The sequence below is a fragment of the Pongo pygmaeus genome, chromosome 7 (genome assembly GCF_028885625.2).
Source record: "Pongo pygmaeus isolate AG05252 chromosome 7, NHGRI_mPonPyg2-v2.0_pri, whole genome shotgun sequence".
Taxonomy (NCBI): Eukaryota; Metazoa; Chordata; class Mammalia; order Primates; family Hominidae; genus Pongo; species Pongo pygmaeus.
This window is the reverse complement of record NC_072380.2, coordinates 34,973,028-34,987,426: the sequence shown is the minus strand read 5'-3', so window position 1 is coordinate 34,987,426 and position 14,399 is coordinate 34,973,028. Positions and strand designations below refer to the sequence as shown.

At 37.5% G+C, this 14,399-nt stretch overlaps 1 long non-coding RNA gene across 1 annotated transcript in view; it reads right to left on the bottom strand.

Annotated features, from left to right (window-relative positions):
- The window catches only part of LOC129042935 (uncharacterized), a 93,073-nt gene extending 86,384 nt beyond the window's left edge, over nucleotides 1-6,689 (bottom strand). The window contains exon 1 of the long non-coding RNA XR_008504238.2: nucleotides 6,514-6,689. This is a non-coding gene — a long non-coding RNA (uncharacterized LOC129042935). The remainder of the gene's footprint in view (nucleotides 1-6,513) is intronic.
- Nucleotides 6,690-14,399: the final 7,710 nt, after the last annotated feature.

The window sequence follows — 14,399 nt, the reverse complement described above, 5'->3', positions numbered from 1 at the left end:
ATGGGGGTCTTTCTGTGTTACCCAAACTAATCTCAAACTCCTGGGCTTAAGCAATCCTCCAGTGGCCTCTCAAAGTGCTGGGATTACAGGCATGTGCCATGGCACCCAACTGAATTTTATTTATTATTTTTATAGTGTTTAAAGAAGAATAGAAATAATAGAGGTTTTAGGCTGGGAGGAGACAAGCTAGGGAAAAGTAATAGGCAATGGACATAGTGATGAAAGGGATGTTTCGGTGTGAAGGATATACCCACTAAAGGTCTTCAGCCTACCCCAGTTTTTTCATGGCCTATCACACTTTTGAGCTGTTTTAGTCTGAGTTATAACAGTTGTCAGCTAGTTTAGAAATCTATTAATGTCTTGGTGTTTGTACAGTTTGTTATTCCTTCATGGACCATTTCTCCACTTAGCTTCCTGGACACATACTCTCCTGACTCTTCTCTCTCCTTCTTTGTTCCTTAGCAGCCTCCTTTGCTAGGTTCTGCTTCTATTCTTAGAGGGTCTCATGGCTTAGAATTTGCTGATAATCCTAAATTCACTTCCCACCACCACCCTTCTTAAACTTCATATTCATATACCAAACTACCGACTTAACATCACTAGCTGGGTGCTTAAAAGGCATCTCAAATTAATATATCAAAAACTCAGCCTCTGATGTCCCTGCATACTCATCCTTCACTAGTCTTTCCTGTATTGGTTATGATCTCGTCATTCTAATTACTTGGGCCCAAAAATCTGGACTTCATCCTTGCTTCTTTATTTTTCCTCTTTAGTTAGCACACCAAATCTGTCAGTAAATCTTGTTGTCTCTACCTTCAAATTATATCCTGGAAATAATATACTGCTACCTCCATCTCTACCACCCTAATCCAAACCATCCACATTTGTACCATAGACCAAAGCAATAGTCTTCTAAGTACTTTGTCTGTCAGAAGCTATTTTTCTATTTTTCCCATTACAGCCACAGCAATCTTTTTAAAATCTTTTTTTTTTTTTTTTTTTTTGAGACAGAGTCTCATTCTGTCACCCAGGCTGGAGTGCAGTGGTGCGATCTTGGCTCACTGCAACCTCCACCTTCCAGGTTCATGCGATTCTCCTGCCTCAGCCTTCTGAGTAGCTGGGATTACAGGCACACACCACCACACCTGACTAATTTTTGCATTTTTAGTATAGATGGGATTTCTCCATGTTGGCCAGGCTGGTCTCGAACTCCTGTCCTCAAGTGATCTTTTTGCCTCAGCCTCTCAAAGTGCTGGGATTACAGGCATGAGCCACTGCTCTTGGCCTAAAAATTTAACATTTAATAGACTGTGAAACCTCTTACTTGAAATCCAACATTTTCCCAATATATGAACTCCGTACCATAGCCTTCAAGGCAGTGCATAATCTTGCCCCTATATACCTTTTCTATCTCATCTCATGATTCTTCCTGGCTTGCTTCACCGACATTACAGGTCCTTTTACTGTTCTTCCTGGTATACATCATCCTATTGTGATTTTGTATGACAACTTGGCCAGGCTATAGTTTTCACACATTTACTCAAACAACATTTCAGGTGTTGTTGTGAAGGTATTTTGTAGATGTGATTAACATCTACAATCATCTGGGTTTAAGTAAGGGGTATTAGCCTTGATAATCTGTGTGGGCCTCATTCAATCAGATGAAAGGCTTTAAGGGCAGAGCTGAGGTTTCTGTAAGAAGAGGAAATTCTACTTGTAAACTGCAGTCAGCTCCCACCAGAGAGTTTCCTGATGGTCTTCCTTACAGATTCCAGACTTACCTACCCAGGCCCTAATGCAAGCCAATTCCTTGGAATAAATCAATCTCTCTCTCTCTCTCTATATATATACACACATATGTACATATACACATATATATATACACACATATGTATATATACACATATATATACACACATATGTATATATACACATATATACACACGTATATATACACATATATACACACGTATATATACACATATATACACATGTATATATACACATATATACACATATGTATATATACACATATATACACACATATATACACACATATATACACACATATATATACACATATATATACACACATATATGTACACATATATATAAACTAATAATCAGAGTGCTATGAGAAACAGAGCAATATTATACATAAGTTTTATGTGTAATTATATATACATAAAACCTATGTAAAATATTATTCTATTTACATATTGCACTCTCTCTCTCTCTCTCTATATATATATGTACAATGGTGCAAGCCAATTCTTTGCAAGAAATCAGTCTCTCTCTCTCTCTCTATATATATATACACACATAAATATAAACTAATAATCAGAGTGCTATGAGAAACAGAGCAATATTATACATAGGTTTTATGTATAATTATGTATATATATAACCTATGTAAAATATTCTATTTACATATTGCGCTCCCCCCCATATATATGTACAATAGTGCAAGCCAATTCCTTACAAGAAATCAATCTCTATCTGTTCACATTTCATACACACACACACATATATGCGTGTGCGTGTCCCTGCATACTCACTCTTCACTAGTCTTTCCCATAGTGGTTATGATCTCTTCATATATATATATAAAATATATATATACACACACACACATACATATATATACACGTGTGTGTGTGTGTATTAAATATGAATGATAGAGCAATTGATTTCTTTCAAGGAATTGGCTTGCACCATTGTATATATATATATATATAGAGAGAGAGAGAGAGAGAGAGAACATGCAATATGTAAATAGAACACTATTATACATGGGTTTTATATATATTATTATACATAAAATCTATTTATAATATTGCTCTGTTTCTCATAGCACTCTGATGCACCCATACACCTCATTCTTCTCTCACAGCTTTTGCTTTTGCTGTTCCCTATTCCTGGAATGCTTTCTTCCAAATATTTGCATGGCTCATGCTCTTACATGATTCAAGTCTTTGATCAGTTGGCCCCTCCTCAGAAGGGCCTTCTTTAATCTCCTTGTTAAAAGTGACCCAAGTGACTCCGTATCAATCATATTTTCTTACCCTTACTGTTTTATTTCATAACATTTACCCCTATCTGAAACTATGCACTTGGTCATTGTCTCTCCTTTTCCCCATGTCTAAGCTCCATGATGGGGTGCGTTTCATCTGTCTTGTTCACTGCTGTATCCCCAACCTCTAGATCAGTGCCAAGTCCAGGAATGCATAGCATATCTTTGTTGAATAGTGAGGAAATGAGACACTGTATTGATTTATTGGAGTTCAGAGGGTGGTCCTCAGAGGGAGAAAATAGCTGAAAAAGCAGAACGAAAACTATAAAAAGCTTTTTTACGTCAGCTAAGTTTTCAATCTTAGCATTCCTTCTTTCTAAAAATAATTTTTAAAAAAATCCAGACTTATTATCTGCACTTCTCTTTCCCATGTTATTCTATACCTGCCAATTTTCTTTTATTTATCAAAAATTTACTTAGATCCTAGTATGTGCTAGGAATGATTAGACAAGCCAAAAACAACCAATCAGAAGGGAGAATTTCTCAAAGGAAGGCCTTGTAAGCTAAGATGTGATAAAGCCTACTAAGCAAAGAGTAGAGGGAAATGAACAGGGTAGAGAAAAGTGTGTGCATAGTGGCCTGGAAACGAGAAAGAACATACTGTCTGAGGAAGTAAAAGAAGATCAGGTTGGCCCGGTGCAGTGGCTCATGCCTGTAACCCCCCAGCACTTTGGGAGGCCAAGACGGGCAGATCGCGAGGTCAGGAGTTCGAGACCAGCCTGGCCAACATGGTGAAACCCCATGTCTATTAAATATATAAAAATTAGCCGGGTGTGGTGGCACACACCTGTAATCCCAGCTACTCGGGAGGCTGAGGCAGAAGAATTGCTTGAACTCAGGAGGTGGAGGTTGCAGTGAGCTGAGATCATGCCACTGCACTCCTGCCTGGGCGACAGAGAAAGACTCTGTCTCTGGGCTGGAGAAAAAAAAAATGAAGAAGATCAGGTTGACTAAAGTATAGTTTTTGAGAGAATGTATGTGGGTGCATTAAGAGGACAGATGAATCTGGACAGGTGTTAGAGCATGAAGCTCCTTTCAGCTTAGTTATGAGTTTTTAATTTTGTCTGTGAAAGATGAGAGGATAACAGGAGCACTAAGTAAGAGACTAATATGTCAGCTTTGTGATTCAGTAAGACACTTTCAATACAAGGGCAGAAAGACCAGTGTCACATGGAGTTTTTGCATTTATTGTTGCTTCTCCTTAAACCTCTGAAACTTACTCGTTTCGCTGAAAACTTTGTTCCATGCTTTTTAACCTCAGGTAAATGAAAACAAACAACAGCACAACATATCTACCAACAACCAACAGAAATAAAGATAGCAGACTGATTTCATCCAGCTAGATTCAACATCTCCAAAATTTATCCTGGATGGAGATAGAGTAGCATATTTATGTATGAAATGTGAATAGGGTTTGGAATTAGAATACTTCAGACCCTAGCTCTGTCTTGTGTTGGCAGAATTCCTTAACTTTCTGAAGTCTCCTACAGCTCATGTATTAAATGAAGCTACCGAGAATACTTTATTCACAGGAAAATTGTGTGAATTAACGTATGGTGAGTTACCTGGTGAAATACAAAACTCCGGTTAAATGAGTTATAGTCATCTTTGCCTCATGAGTTCACAAGGTATTTGACATCAAATAACCAGCTTATTATTAGAAGTTATTGCTGTGGGATGGGTGGAGTGGATTTAATGTGATCACACATGGAATCTTACAGCACTCTGAAGATGGAGGGTCCATGCAGAAGAGTGCTACCTGCCAAAAGAGGATAAAATACCACTCATCACCTCAGGAGGCATTGATTATGTTGATCCTACAGACAGAATGTTACTGTCATAGGGAACACAGAAAAGACACTGCTTATTCACGTTATGGGGGAGAGAGATACAACACTCCATGGCCATTTCCAGTATTTTGGGGGTTATATTAAAGAAACTAACTCCTTTCATTCAAATCAACTGAAAAAAGCCTTGGAATTTAAGAAATTCATCTCAAGCTAATGCATACAAACTTACTGGGAGAGACCTTGATTCAAGAAACTGACTCACTGGTACAGAGGTTAGCAAATTATCCTAAGGACAAAAAACCAAACACCACATGTTCTCACTCATAGGTGGGAATTGATCAATGAGAATACTTGGACACATGAAGGGGAACATCACACACTGGGGCCTGTCATGGGGTGGCGGGACGGGGAGGGAAAGAATTAGGAGATATACCTAATGTAAATGACAAGTTAATGGGTGCAGCACACCAACATGGCGCATGTATACATATGTAACAAATCTGCACGTTGTGCACATATACCCTAGAACTTAAAGTATAATAAAAAAAATTTAAAAAAAGGCCGACAGACGCGAATTCAGACTATGCTTCCCTTTGTAACCCTAATTGAGTGGCTATGGGTTTCCTGGTAACAAGGCTCTGTAGAGTGACTTAAAACAAACAAAATTTTTAAAAGATCAGGATATTTATTTTTTATTATTCTTTCTAGATACCATTTTTGAATGTGAGATTATTAATCAAAAAAAGATCAACTTTATGCAATCATACAGTAAAGAATCCCTCCAGAAAGAGGAGCTAGAGACATAGTGGGGCTTAAGAAAATATATATTTTTAAGAAGGTGGCAGTATACATATGGAAAAACGAACCAAGCTGCGCATTTAAGATTTGTATACTTGACATCACTTGAGAATAATGTGAAAACAAGATCACTCTCTCTAGGAATTAAATATGTAGCTAGTTTGGCTTGTTAGAACATACCTATTACAGTCAAGATTCTGGCGCTCAGTTAAGTTAAATCAAGTAAAATAGCTCTCTCCTCCGGCCCGGTGCGGTGGCTCACGCCTGTAATCCCAACACTTTAGGAAGCCGAGGCGGGCGGATCACGAGGTCTGGATATCGAGACCATCCTGGCTAACACGGTAAAACCCCGTCTCTACTAAAAATACAAAAAATTAGCCGGCGTGGTGGCGGGCGCCTGTAGTCCCAGCTACTCCGGAGGCTGAGGCAGGAAAACGGCGTGAACCCGGGAGGCGGAGCTTGCAGTGCGCCGAGATCGCGCCACTGCGCACCAGCCTGGGCTACAGAGCGAGACTCCGCCTACAAAAAAAAAAAAAAAAAAAAAAAGTTCTCTCCTCCAACACCCATGTCAGCGTTACAAGGTTCCTGCTGTAGAAGCCTATTTCTGTTTGCATGTGCAACATATTACTCCATAAACATGAGAAAAAGCCCTGATATAGCCACAAGAGTAATTTCTTTCCATCTGGCCCTGCCGAGGCTTTCAGCATTTATAAAGAGCTGAAAGCAGTCTGTTTTAGCATCTCATAAAGCCCCCTCCTTTAACCAGAGGCCAGCTTTCTACTTCTTTGATGATCATGGCTCTTATTAGAGCATGCACACTTGTGTTTGCGGCCAAGTTGCTACTATACACACCTTCAAATGCCAGAAAGCACAGGCAGTCTCTGGGATCCTTGCGTCTTGGTGCGAAGTCCTTCACACTCTGTTGGTAGGTGGCCCTCCCTCCTAGAAATTCTTTCTCTCTCTTCAGCTCTGCTGAGGCTTGCTCAAGGCCAGGGCATTGAGTGGTGTGTGCTAATGACATATTGGATGTAGTGTGAAGATGAGAGGGACGAATGGCAAAGAAGATGAACTAAGTTCCAAAATACTAACTTTAATTGCTTTTGCCTGTTGAAATAGTTATGTAGAAGGACAGCTACGGTAGAAATATACAAAGCATTATGTGTTACTGAGACCATCCCAGAGGCTGCTAATAGTGGAATTTTTCATGATTTATTTTCGATTCTTCTATAAACTCTTCAAATTATAACTTTACATTGCCTAAGTGTTTCTTGGTGTTTTATCATGATAACGGCTAGCATTTATACTCTACCTGTAACACTAATAGGTCTGTGGGTAGTTCCAGAATGGTACATAAATTCTAATACGTAAACTAATTAGAGAAAACCCCTCTGTTTCAATCAGATCTAGAGAAGGAATAAAAATGTACAGTAAATGTGTCAAATTTAATATACTTGGCAAGAGAAGGCATAAATATGATATAATACCAATACTCATAATGGAGTGCTTGAAAAAAATGCAATGCCCCTTCCTATGGATGTTAATGGACTTTTCAGGAATTATCTGGTGGCAGATGTAGAAGTCACTGCAGAGGAAACACATGAGGTTTAGCTGAGTTCAGATGGTTCTAAGCTTCTTTCTGCCAAGCAGGCACTAAGTGATCTTGAAGCAGTGAATTTTGACTGACACAGGGGCTTTTCTTAGCCTTGCTGTTGGCTAGACAACTGAATTTAAAAATGTCACCAGCCCCTTAACTCTCGGTGTCCTTATCTCTGAAATGGATTCAATAATCACTGTTGTTAAAGGTGGTATGAAAATTACACAGGTGGTCAATAATTAGCAGTTTTATCTTTTCTCTGCTTCCTAATGTTTATGCCAAGCCCGTTGTATCCTGAAAACACTTCTCTTACTGTACCCTTCACATGTTCTTGTAATTGGTTCTTTATGTATTTGTCTTTACATTATATTTTGAGCTTCTTGAGGTTGAGGGCTTTGTTCTATGCATGTTTGTATCCTCGTAGGCCAGTGCAGTGACTGTCACATAGTAATTTAAAAATGGTGAACCAAGGAAATTATTTAATGCCTAAATTTTGTTAAATGAGTTACTCATGCAGTTAATTAGTCATTTTTTCAGAGGCAAAGGAATTAAGATAATAGGATACTTAAGCCACTGTGATTTAGTAAAAGAATTGATGGGAATATAAGGTTGATTAGAAAGCTGTCCCCATGGAAGCTGAACTAGACGGTCTCGAGGGAGAACTGGAGCACTCTGAAGAGCACCACACAGCTCTTATGACCAGTCATTCTGTCATTCTCTCAGGAGACCCTGCTCCTCCTGATTCTGGACATAAAAGGAACTTGGAGAGTCCTGATATAGTTTGGACATTCATACTAGCCCAAATCTCATGTCGAAATGTAATCCCCAGTGTTGGAGGTGGGGCCTGGTGGGAGCTGTTTGGGTCACAGGGGTGGATCCCTCATGCCTTGGCAATGTCCTTGTGGTAGTGAGTGAGTTCTCTCCAGATCTGGTTGTTAAAAGTGTATGGCACCCCCACCCCCTCACTCTCTCTTGTTTCTGCTATGTGATGTGCTTGCCCTGCTTCACCTACAGCCATGAGTAAAAGCTCCCTAGGGCTTCATCAGAAGCCAAGCAGATGCCAATACCATGCTTCCCATAAAGCCTGCAGAAATGTGAGCCTGTTAAACCTCTTTATAAATTACCCAATCTCAAATAGTTCTTTATAGCAAAGCAAGAGCGGCTTAATACAGTCTCATTCAGAATGGGAGATCATCTGATGCCGGGACCCAGTTATTATCAGGATCCACTCATTCCTGGGCTGAGCCTGTCCTCATCTGTGCTAATGGTTTCAAAAGCACAGTATATCACATATGACATATAGAGCTATGGGTTTCCATTTACCTCTTCTCAGGGTAGCCTCTAACAAATTCCATGATATATGGGGGTTATTTCCCCACTTTTCTGCATGGAAAACAGGACCAGGGATATTCAGTCCATTTACTAAGCTCACATAGACAGTAAGTTAGAGGGCTATAATTTAAATCCAGATGTGGCAGACGCCAAAGCCCATGTCCCTGCTTTCCTCAATATTTTGTTGCTGCCTCAGGATAAAGCCTAATAGACACAGTTTATGAAAGGCAATATTTTTATAGAACAAAATACCTCTAAAATGGGTATAAAACCTCATTTACCAAGTAAATAAATGCCACTTTGTTTTTACATGACATACCACACTCTGCTGGGGCTAAGGAACTTTATGGGGATTGCTACAACTCAAGGGGCAGTCTGGGGACAAGGGCATGAGTCATATCCTTTCTTAGATTCCAAATTTGTCCAGAATTTCAGTAATTGTGCCTTCACAATGGGAACATGACTCAAGATGTGAAAGGCAAAATGGCAGGTCAGATGGAAGGCAGATCATGTAGAATCCTCTGAGTATGGCTCTAGTGTGTCCATCTAGATATAGAAAAGGGAGGACCATGGGTAGCTTGGTTATTGGTGATAAACAGCCTAATGGTCTCACCAGCCTCTTCACCCACCCACATGTATAAGGAGTTATGATCTCTCAAGTCACTGATTCTCAAGCAGGCTCACTGTGGCTGCCTTGAATCTGTAAGGAGCATGGAGCTTTTTAACATAGTTTATTTCCTGAATATGGAGGGTACACCCAAGCTCACGTTTGGTTCTGAAATCCAGGGCTTCATTAGAACGCACAGTATACTTCAGAATAGCTGAAGACTAAAGTGAGACCTGGGAGAAGGGCTGAAAATTCCCCTTGAGAATGGTGGTTTGAGATATTTCTGGGACTATTCTTCCTCTCTTTCCTGGTGGAGCATGAACTGGGGTGAAGGTTTTCACTCTCAAATTAAAGCTATCCCTTTTAGAGAATCCCAAGAAAAGGATAAATGGTCTAGACTCTCACATCCTGATAGACTAACATATCCTAAAGAATGTTTCTGCTTCCTCCCACCTGAGACCAAAAGGTAGGGTCATTTCATTTTAATTTTGAAGGAAGGACTTCTTTGGTGTTCAAACTTGGCAATGGAACTAACAATCATTTCATATCAAATGCATCTACCTACTGTTGTTCAAAGCAGTCCTGAAGTGAAAAGAATTACCTCATTCCTTTCCTTTTTTTCTTAGATGCTAAGCCTGTAAGTTTTCATCCTTTTTTTTTCTTAAGACAAGGTCTTGCTCTGTTACCCAGACTGGAGTGCAGTGGGTCACTGCAGCCTCCTCCTTCCAGGCTCAAGTGATCCTCCTACCTCAGCCTCTCAACTATATATACATATATTCTGTGTTTATAGCAACTTTGCAAGTATTATGCAGATTTCAAAGTCAAGGAAACTGAAGTTCAGACAGCTTTTTGGTTTGCCCAGGTCCATGAAGTAGGTAGTTGAGAGTTGTTGTTGTTTTTGCTCCCTCATACCAAATATGTGATGTCTTTTCGAACTTCAACAACCAGTTTTCCAATAATCTGACACCAACTAGGTATCTAACAATTCAATTCAATTCTGAAACTATTTGGAGTAAGCCCAAACCCCACGACTTAGGCGCCGAATCCCAGAAGACTTTCCTACCTCATTGCAGCGTTAGCTGCAAATGAGTTGCGCAGGACACCTACATTTCTCCCCAGCCGACTACAAATTGAGTTCCCATGACCCCTCTCAGGTTTGTTAATTCCCACAACAAATCACAGAACATAGCAAAGTGCTTTACTTACTGTTACTGGTTTATTATGGAGGCACACAGAGCTTCCATGCCCTATCTGGATGTGCTACAGTTTTAACACCACAGTGTGTTCACAAATGCAGCTCTCTGGACGCCATTACACATTTTTTTTTTTTTTTTTCTTTTTGAGACAAGGGATCACTCTGCTGCCTGGGCTGGAGTGTAGGTGTGTGATTATAGCCTCAACGGCCTGGGGTCAAGCGATCCTCCCATCTTAGCCTCCCTAGTATCTGGGACTACAGACATGTGCCACCACTCCTAGCTAATTTTTGTAGTTTTTATACAGATGGGGTTTTAGATCCAAGGTGGATCTAAAACTTCCAACCTACTCATAAATGCTTGATCTCTCTGGCAACCATCCCCAACCTCAAAGCTATCTAGGGATCCCCATTTCCTGCCTCTGGTAAACTACTATTCTACTCTCCACTTCTATGAGAACATTTTATGTTGTTTTAGATTTTACATATAAGTGAGGTCACGTGGTGTTTGTCTTTCTGTGCCTAGCTTATTTTGCTTAATGTTACATTTTACAGGTTCATCCATGTTGCCACAAATGACAGAATTTCTTCTTTATTTTGTAGCTGAGTAGTATTCAATTGTGAGATATATATATATAAAACATATATATAACATATATATAACATATATTATATATATAACATTTTCTTTATCCATCCATTGTTTGATGAATACTTAAGTTGATTACATCTCTTGGTTATTAATAGTGCTGCAGTAAACACAGGAGTGCAGATATCTCTTTGACAAACAGATTTGTCCCCCCCTTTGGATATATACCCAGTAGTGGAATTGCTGGATCATATGGTAGTTCCATTTTTAATTTTTTGAAGAAATTTAATACTGTTTTCTATGACTGTACTACTTTACATTCCCACCAACAGTGTATAAGAGTTCCCCTTTCTCCACATTCCTGCCAACATTCATTTTTGTCTTTTTGATTACAGCCATTCTAATTGGGGTAAGGTTATATCTTATTGTGTTTTGATTTGCTCTTCCCTGATGACTAGTGGTGTTGAGCATATTTTTGTGTATCTTTTGGCCATTTGTATGTCTTATTTTGAGAAACACTTATTCATGTCCACTGTACACATTTTAATGGGATTATTTGGTTTATCCCCTGTTGAGTTGTTTGAGTTCTATTATATTCTAGATATTAACCCCTTGTCAGTTGCATTACTTGTAAATATTTTCTCTCATTCTGTTTCTTTACTCTGTTGTTTTGTTTTCTTTGCTGTGCAGAAACTTTTTAGCTTGATGTGATTACATTTGCCTATTTTTGCTTTTGTTGCATGTGCTTTTGAGGTCCTATTCAAAAAATCTTTGCCCAGACCAATGTCATTAAGCATTTTCCCTATTTTTTTAGGAGTTTCATAGTTTAAGGTCTTACATTTAAGTCTTTAATCTATTTTGAGTTGATTGTTATATATGGTGAAATATAAGAGTCTAGTTTTATTGTTCTGCATATGGATTTCTGTTTTCCCCAGAGCCATTTATTCAAGAGACTGTCCTTTCTTCAATGCATATTCCTGGCAACTTTGTTGAAAATCAGTTGGCTGTAGATGTGTGGATTTATTTCTGTGCTTTCTATCCTGCTCCATTAGTCTGTGTCGGTTTTTCTGCCAATGCCATGCTGTTTTTGTTATTATGGATTTGTTGTATGTTTTCATATCAGGTAGTGTGATGCCTCCATCTTTTGTCTTTTGGCTTCAGATTGCTTTGGCTATTTAGGATCTTTTATGATCATACACATTATAAGACTGTTTTCTGTTTCTGTGAAGAATGTAATTTGTATTTTGATAGGAACTGTGTTGAATCTGTAGATCACTTTGCGTAGTATGAACATTTTAATGATATTTATTCTTTCAATCCATGAACATAGGATATCTTTCCATATATTTGTGTCTTTATTTCATCAGTGTTTTATAATCTTCATGTAAAAATCACTCATCTCCATGGTTATATTTATTTTTATATATTTATTTTGTAGCTATTTTAAATAGGATTGCATTCTTGTTTCTTTTTCAGGTAGTTCACTATTAGTGTATTTAAAAACTACCGGTTTTTGTTTATTGATTTTGCATCCTATAACTTTATTGAATTTATTAATTCTAGCAGCTTTTTGGTAAACTCTTCGGGACACATATATATGAGTATATATTATATTATATATATGGATATATATAATTATATATTCACATATATACTATATATTAAGATATAAATATATAATTATATATGTGTAGCATATATATTAGGATGTAATCTACAGAAAGGGACAGTTTGATTTCCTCATTTCCAATTTGGATGCCCTTTATCTCTTTCTTTTGCCTAACTGCTTATTGCTCTGGCTAGAACTTCCAATACTATATTGAATGGGGTGGTGAAAGTGAATGCCCGTGTCTTGGTCCAGATCTTAAAGAAAAACTTTCTTCATTTAGTATGCCATTATTATTTTAAGGTATATTTTTTCTACACTTAATTTTTTTGAGAGTTTTTATCGTGAAGAGATGGTATATTTTGTCAAATGATTTTTTTTCTGTTGAAATGACTATATGGTTATTCTTTTTGATTCTGCTAATGTGATGTATCTTGTTTATTGATTTGTGTACGTTGAGTCATCCTTTTATCTCTGAGATGAATTATAATTGATCATGATGAATAATTTTTAAGTTTATTGCTAAATTCAGTTTGCTAGTATTTTGTTGAGAATTTTTGCATCTATGACCATCAGAGATATTGGCCTGGAGTTTTTGTTTTGTGTTCTTGTCAGGTTTTGGAATCAGGTTAATTCTAGACTCAAGGAATAGTTTGGAAGTATTCCTTCTTATTAAATTTTTTCAGAGTTTGAGAGCAATTGGTGTTAGTTCTTTAACTGTTTGGAGAATTCAACAGTGAAGCCATCAGGTGCTGGGCTTTTTTGATTGGGAGAGTTTTTATTACTTCAATCTCATTACTTATTATTAGTCTGTTCAGGGTGTCCATTCTTCATAGTACAATCTAGGTAGGTTGTATGTATCCAGGAATTTATCCATTTTCTCTAGATTTTCCAGTTTGTAAGCATATAGTTGTTCCTAATAGTCTCATAATAGTCTCTGATGATCCTTTGAATTTCTGTAGTATGGGTTGTATTGTCTCTTTTTTCATCTCACATTTTATTTATTTGAATGTTCTCTTTTTTTTTCTCAGTCTAGCTAAAGATGTGTCAATTTTGTTTATCTTCTCAATAAACCAACTGTTTGTTTTGTTGTTTTTGTATTTTTCTAAATATCTATTTTGTTTATTTTTGTTCTCATATTTGTGTTTTTTTTCCTGTTAATTTTAAGTTTAGTTCATTCTTGTTTATTAATTCCTTGAGTTATAACATTAGGTTGTTTATTTGAGATCTTTCTGTTTTTTTGATGTAGGCAGGTATTGCTATAAAATTCCCTCTTATGACTGCTTTTTCTGTATCCCATAGGATTTGGTATGCTGTGTTTCCATTTTCATTTGTCTCAAGGTATTGTTAAACTTTTAAAAAGTCTTCATTAACCCATTTGTTGCTCAGGAGCATGTTGTTTAATTTTCACGTGTTTGTACTATTTCTAATTTTCCTTCTGTTATTGATTTCTAGTTTTATTTATCACGGTCAGAAAAGATATTTGATATGATTTCAATGTTTTAAAATTTGTTAAGACTTGTTTTATGACCTAATTTATGGTCTATCCTGGAGAATGTCCCATATGCTGATGAAAAGAATGCATATTCTACAGCTGTTGAGTCTTAACAAGAAATTTATCTCAAGCTTTTGTCATTTCACTACTTTTTCAAAGAGCCAACTGAATTCTCTCTACTACTGTCTAAAGAACAGGAGCATTTTTCAGTATTTGATGAATATCCCCTCACTTCCCCAAGGTTAAAAAAGAAAAATGTCAGAGCTTTTCATTCTATCCACATAAAGAAATGCCTTTCATTTGATATAATTACAGCCTTTACT